Genomic DNA, 7,258 nt, shown 5'->3' with positions numbered 1-7,258 from the left:
AAAAAAATTTAATTAAGAGCAAAATGTGTGCATTTGTTTCTATACATATGAATTTTACTGTCATAGAGAACGTTCCTTTCTCTTAGCTATGTGAATTAACAGGAGGAAATTGTATCTTTTAACACTAGTTTTAGTTATATGTGGCATTAGATATAGACAGGTGTTTTTTGTCCCCATTTGACACTCCTGTAATTGTTCTATGCGCGGGAAAATACGGTCTTGTTTATAACACTTCTTGGATGATCCCAGAAGCCCACATTGTTCCAAGATTTGGGTGGAACTTTTCACCGTTTACGGTCACCAAACATTCAAGTAATGACCGAGGAACATGCAACCGTGTTTCACAGAGGAGGTGGTTTCTGTGTTCAAACATATAATACTTTACCAAAGATTACTAATACTACAATATATTAATTACCCTACATACTGACATCACACCACCCCCACCATCGCACTTTGTATTGATTACAGTAGAATCCTCATAATCCATAGGGTAGGTGACTTAATCTACTGTGTTGCCTTTGCATCTTTCCACACAGTATCCTTTTATTATTATATGCATGCATACATACACACACACAATACCAAAGAAGTTTCATGGTTTTGGTCCTGAAAGTGTATTCAGGGGCCTTCATACATTTTGTTTCTTTAACAAAAATGTTATGCATTTCTAGAGCCATTTGTTGCCATTTATTTTGCATCTTCCTGCCTATTTTGCTGGTTTTCAGATGATGGTGCTTCAAATGAAGGGGCTCAATACTGGGCTGGCCAACTGGCCCCCCCATGCTTTCTGAAGGGTGCATGCACTGTAGTGTTGTTCTGTATCTCAGTTAAAGTGGTCTTTGGCTTTGTTGTACAGTTCTGATCTTGCACAGGTATCGGCACTCTGTTACTATATATTTTTTTCTTAAATTTGATTCCTCAGGATGCATTTTCAGTGCATTTTCTTTCTCTGTGCCTTAAAGTGTTTGTGCCATGTTATGAATTTAGGCAAAGTCAACCAGAGCAAAAGATTTGGTCGTCCTGAACTATACCAGCTTGTATTCTTAGACTTGTCAGGTAGTTGGAGGTTGTCCCATAGACTCTCTCGAGACCACCTTGTACTGTGTAGGTTCTCACAATCACATGGAGGATTATGATTGGTGTCTTTTATGTGAAGATCCATCTGCAATCACCCAAAAGCATCAATGGAAATGTTCATAGTTGAGGAGGATGAGTAAAGCAACCTGAGAAACACTGGTCTAAGGATTTGGTTTACTATTTTGAAACTTTAATAGGGAGACATTAGAATCTGTGTACATGGCACAGAATATCAGCAAATAGTTCCAAAGTAACACACAGTTTTGGTATTGCCAAAACATGCAGTATTTTATTATATATACATACCGTATCGGCTCGAAAATAGGCCGCACCCTTAACGCTTGGTGCTGTTTTAATGGAAAAATAATTTTTAAAGAAAAAATAAATGGAATGGTAACACAGTATTTTATCTAATGAACGGGCGTACATGTATTTTAACACTTTTGGCATCTATCAGTTTGTCAGCATATGTTACATAGAAACAGAAAACCAATAGCCATTTTAAGCCCCCCCCCCTTAATTCATAATGCACCTTACTTATGAGTATGCCACTCTGCCAAGCCCCCCCCCCCAAAATCCCACTCTTCTTCCTAGAAGTGCCACTCAGACTGCCCGGTGTCTAGCTGGGCCGGCCGGTGAATGACTGCACGGTACGCATAGGCAACCTCCGCTTCCGGCACTTCTGTCGGGGCTTCTATGGTGGAGTACCGGAAGGTTGCTGGAGAGGAGGATCCAGGTCTGCAGCAGGGCTAAATAAAAAAAATAAATAAAAAAACACGCGCCCTGAACTGCACCAGGCTTCACAAACTGTGCACCCATGTGCTAAACCCCCAAATATAGGCCAGCACCCCCACTTTAAAGACCTAAAGGGGGGGCGGCCTTTATTCGGGCCAATACGGTATATTATAAGATGGTGATGACGAATAGCCAGCCGGAAAGATGAAGATTGCCAAATTATGGTTAAGAATCCTAATTGTGCCTGTTAATGTAATCTGATTTTGATCAATGCCATGAAATGTGGCCTGCCACAGCACTATTTGGCCTGGGTTGCCTACCTCTGAGTTATGCAGAGGAAGATGCCTTAGATCTGTGATTGCACAACCTTGCATGTCTGTCTTATTATGAAGTATATCTTATGCATATATATGTGATTTTCCCATTTCTTGGGAAAAATGTAAGAAATCTGTGATTCCAAAAGCCATTGGACTGTTTTACTGTAAATACTGATGTATTTATTCCCTGTCAATGATGTTAACTGTGCAAATACTGTGTTCAGTGTCCTCTTTTACTTTCATTTATGGTCGGTCTGTAACATTTAACCACTTCTGTTCCATATGGGCAGAAGTAACAGTAACACAAATTAAGTGTCTAAAGGAATGGACCCCAATTAGGAATAATTGTGTTTTACTGCATTAAAATTAAAAAGTGCATTCAAGTCCATGTAAAACCAAGTTGGGATTAGTGTCCCTTTAACATTTTAGAGGAAAACAATAGAAAGCCGCAAATTTGTATATACTGTAGATTTACTGTAATTTGCTTTGCTGTACTTAGAGATGTGGATTTATGGCTTTTCGTTATTTAATTTTTGTAGGTGTCCCCTTCCTTGTTTTTCTGTAATATATTGACTGGCACACTCAGGCGCTTCATAAAGTTTATGCGGTATAGCCATACAACTACATTGTTTTGCTTCCTGTTACATTTAGGTCAATCCTTCATTTTTTTTTTGTACTCTCATGGCACTTTTTAAAAAGCCCCCCTCCCCCATTAATATGATATGCACAGTGAGGCCTATAATGCTTCACAATGGATTTTCTCCCAATGAAGGGTTTGTCAGGGGGATCTGTTAAGGATGAATCCTATCACATTGCTTTGTTCTGGCCCTTCACAGATTCAGTATTTAGTGATGTGTATTTTTTTTTTTAATATATATATTTTTTTTATGTCCAAAGATTTGTTTTCCTACCAAATATGCCTTTTTTTTTCTTTTTTTTTTTTTTCTAGCAGCGGGTACTACTGATCTTGTTTGCTTCTGGCCGAATTTAATTTGTGACCTATTACTATGTAATAGGCTGCATGCCTGGGTACTGTCTATGTTTTAAGACTGGTAGCCAGTGAGTCCATTAGCAGACCTGTGGGCAGGAGCAGGCACATCGTTGACACCTACTTGTCTTGTAGTTTAGTTCTGTGTATATATATTATATTTGTTAGCCATGCTCTTGGTCTTTCACTCTTTTACATATCCCCTACTCATAACCCTAGTAAAGTAAGGTAATACTGTAATATTATTTGGTAATGAGCCATGTGATGTGCATACAAGTACTCTCAGGAGCCACACACCAAACTAAAAGGTCTTCTCTGGATGCCTAGGATTGGCAAACACCATTTCCTTTATTATATATATATTCTTTATATTGCAAAGCTTGAAATTGGCTTTATTGTCCTAAGCAACCAATAGTGGGCAGAGGCATATAAAATTATTATTTGACATAGGAACTTGTATATATATTCACAATGGCCAGGTGTTTGACCCCAAACTCTTCCTTACTTATATTTGCACTACTCTTGCCATACAGTTTTTGAAATCTCCTGGTCACAGACTATTCTTTACTCTTCTCATTTTAAGACATTTTGGAAATTATTTTTGTGAATTTGGTCCAAACTGACTACTTAGAATAAATGCACTTTTAGAACTTTATTTTCTGTTAGTATGCTTAACAATTGTTGGTCACATCCTACAACACCACAACTTTTATACAGCTCACCAAAACGCCCTTCAAATGACATACAGCTCGTCTTTCCATCAAGCCATCGGACTCCCGTTGGTTATGTATAAAATTGCTTCTGGTGCAAAGATTAAAAATAAACCATTTTCGTAGCAGCCGTTGGGACAACGTAATTGGCGGTGTTTGTACCGATGGTTGCTGTGGTTATGAGAACGCTTGTGACTTGCTCGCCTCTAAATGTTACAGTAAGGCCTTTGAGTCCTTTTCCTGCTAGAAGGGTTGTGAAACATGAAACTCTACAGACACTTCACGCGAAATGATTTCTGTCCGTTGTTTCCTTTTCTCTTCCCTTTAAGACAATGGGTGTCGGATGGTCATGTAACAGATTGCCCTGCCTTCTGGCACCTAAAAGGTTACATCTCCATTTTTGTGACTGTCTAAAAGTATGTATATGGGTATTAATGTTGAGAGCCTTGTTCTGTATCACTAATGTCTTTACATAGGACCCAGCATACATGTAGCATTTCTTTTTTTTTTAATATGCAATTTTCCCTGGCTTTTTTTTTTTTGCACTGATTGATTACTTTTGACAGGGTTATTGCCACTTTCCTGTGCAATATTGCTGTAGATTTTAAAGCCCTTGTATGTTGAATGAATAATTTTATATAAATAAAATGTTTTGAAGAACTGCTTACATTTTGTTGCCTCATTATTTGGGTGCCACCGTCCAACAGTTTGATTGGGATATGGATGATGGTATACGTTGATGCATGTTTCACAAAAGCACTGTCTCGCTAAATCCCATTTAATTTCCTGAGTTTATTAGCGAAGCATCTCACCTGTGGAGCTACCTTCTTGGAGACACCAGTGATATATCTTGGCCTGGGGATCAAGCCCACCTGCTGTCCCGCTACACAATGGACTTGTTACAAGAGATTATATCTCCTCAACTGGTCTATTAATGCTATGAATGTTGTGCTGACCCAGATCAGCCTCCATAGACCTCATTTAAAAAAAAAAAAAAAAGCGGCGCTACACTCCTTTAAGACACAGCCCACCAGGAAATGTTATATCTCAGGGCTCAGAGTCTTTACGTTTACCGGATATAGCAACCATGATGGTGGTGGGTACTGGGGGCACTGCCATAGGTCGGGCTTAGGGTGGCCCCAAGGGTAAGCACATGGATAGTCTTGTCCTTTCTTGGAAACAAAACTCAGATAGGATATTCTTGGTTATATTTGAATTATTTTCATATTACTGTCGGCATAAAAAGTGGGAGGAATGTGTGAGAATTATTACTAATACATGGAAACAGACCGGCAATCATGTACAAACAGAATAGCTGTAATGTTCATGAGCTTAGCAGTGAATAGCACTCTCATCCATGAAAACATCTGATAATAAAGGTTTATCTGATCAGTAAATACAGTGTGTGGTTCTCATACTTCCTTCATTTTAAAGGAGTGCTGATTGTTTCCTGGCAAAACTAATGCCCAGATCGGCCAAGTTCTAAGGCTACAGATCCAGGGATTTCACTGCTGTATCTAAATGTAGTGTTTTGGTGCACACAGAAAAGGGATTGTGTTTTAGACCAGGGCTTTTAGGATACACAGCCTGAGCGCTGGCAGCTCACTTAAATTGGGTCAAATGGATTAAACCGTTTAGAACTGTCACCATCAAAGCTGGGAGAGAGACACAAACCAGTGATTGGGGAATTTGTGTTTAACATACGTTGGTAGTAAGATTTCTATACAATTTTGCTATATAAAAATGCTATTTTCTAATAAGATGCCATGAATGATTTAGCACTCAAACATGTACTTTAGAGTGGGAATGGTATGATATATTTACATCTGCAGACCCCACGTTCTCACACTCCTCAACCTCCACCCCATTGATCCACCCTGGGGATGAACCGGAATGGAGATTGTGCGCCAGGCTTTCTCGTCCAACATCAGTGCCTGACCTCACAAATGCTCTACTGGATGAATGGGCAAAAATTCCCAGAGAAACCCTCCAAAATCTTTTGGAAAGTCTTCCCAGGAGAGTGGAAGCTGTTATAGCTGCAAAGGGGAGAACCAACTACATATTAATGTCTATGTATTTATAATGCAATGCCATAAAAGTCATATAAAGTACATATAGTGTATTCAGCATGGTCTATTCTTGGCTGAGCTTATCTCATACTCTGTCACTACTATTTTGTTTGTTTGTTTTTCTTTTGTTAGCTGAGATCTATAAACTACAATTTCTCTTCTGTGACTGCCTGTCTTTATGACGTCAGCGGTTCGGCCAGCAGGTCTGTTTTTCACAATGACACTAGCTGTGAAAACTGTTTAGATGCAGTTATGTTTAATACGTTTAAATGAAAAAAAGCCTGTTTATAAAAGAATATAGTATTACTGTCACACCTTTGACATTTGTACAAAAAGCTTTTTTTGTGCCTGTGTGGAATCCCAAAAAGATTGCAACTACGTTATGAACATTGTAACTTCCGAGATGAAAATACACAATCCCTGGAAGGTCTTTCGAGGGAGGACAAGGCCCAGCTTGACTTTAAAGGGTGGGAAGTGGGTAGAGAGTAGACAGGGAGTGGGCATGACTCCTCTGCCTGGAGATTGAATATACAAACTCTGAACCCCAGGGAGGTAGTTGAGATATATATTATATTATATATGAAAGCAAAGTAAATATTGTGTTGAGTAGCTTAATGACTGACTGTTCGATACCTGTCAGGAGCGTGTGAGCACCACTTGCATGGCCCCCTAGCTCAAACGGAATGGTGCCGGGGGGTTGGGGGGGATACATAAGAAAATTAGTGTAAAATCAACAGACATGTCTGTCCCTTTCATTAACTAACACTGTTGTGAAACTAAAACTACAGTTCTACTTATTAAGTGATGGTACTAATAAAATATAACCACCTATAAAGGGAAACTATGCCTCAATTGTAATTCATGATGATTGTTTTTTTCAGGCTAAATTACACATTTATACATTATTATTATACATTTATGAACAAATTTTCATGAAGAAAATTGGTTGTTTTACGTGTGGGCAATTGTTGGATATCATTAAGATTTTACATAAGTTTACATAAGATTTTATTAAAAGGAGATACATCTGGGGTCCATAAAGCTTGGTGTTTGCCTGATAAAATGTATCAACTTTGAGGCTAGTGCGGCTATATCCATTTTTCTTATTATGTTCCAGAAACAAATCTCCCAAAAGAGTGCTGATTCAGCAGGTCAGCGGAGCTTGAATTATTATCCCATGTGTTTATATGCCGTGTGTGCTGGAACAGCAGCTGTTCTGGGAGCAGACCTCTCCGTGACACACCATGCCAACACACAGAGAGGTTTAAACTTCATCTTTCAGGGAACTGGTCCATAATGGGCTGCCTGTGCAACTCGTCAGTTTTAAAAAGTCGTCTTAATATCCAGATTTAATATAGA

This window comes from Spea bombifrons, chromosome 3 (genome assembly GCF_027358695.1).
Source record: "Spea bombifrons isolate aSpeBom1 chromosome 3, aSpeBom1.2.pri, whole genome shotgun sequence".
In the NCBI taxonomy this organism is placed as follows: Eukaryota; Metazoa; Chordata; class Amphibia; order Anura; family Pelobatidae; genus Spea; species Spea bombifrons.
The sequence above is the reverse complement of the archived record's forward strand: the minus strand, read 5'-3'. Positions refer to the sequence as shown.